This window comes from Bison bison, unplaced genomic scaffold (genome assembly GCF_000754665.1).
Source record: "Bison bison bison isolate TAMUID 2011002044 unplaced genomic scaffold, Bison_UMD1.0 scf7180017858048, whole genome shotgun sequence".
NCBI classification, from domain to species: domain Eukaryota; kingdom Metazoa; phylum Chordata; class Mammalia; order Artiodactyla; family Bovidae; genus Bison; species Bison bison.
In genome coordinates, this window is record NW_011488621.1 from 2,299,616 (window position 1) to 2,300,086 (window position 471).

The window sequence follows — 471 nt, forward strand, 5'->3', positions numbered from 1 at the left end:
CAGGTCTCCCACATTGCAGGCAGATGCTTTACTGTCTGAACCACCAGGGAAGCCCATTAAATACATACATATGATTTTTTTTTAAATCTCACCTTAGAAAATGAAAAGGTAAAATTTAAGAATAGTGAACGCAAATTAAGGGAAGACTGATAACCTAGTTTTACAATTAGATTAGCACAAAATTTAAAGGCAATGCATTCATAGCTAATGAGGCTAAGTATGAGTTGCTACAAGTTGAGAAAAATAATCTGGAAATATGTATTAAAATTTAAAGTACACACACTTCTGAACTAGCAGTACTACTTTTTGGGACTCTGTCCTGCTGTAATAAAAAATACATGTATAAATAATTAATTTATGTCTCTAGATATAATTACACAATCGGTCATGAATATACTTATTGAACTATTATTAAGACCACATTTCTTCAACCTGTCCACAACAAACGACTTAGTTAAATGCTTTATACTG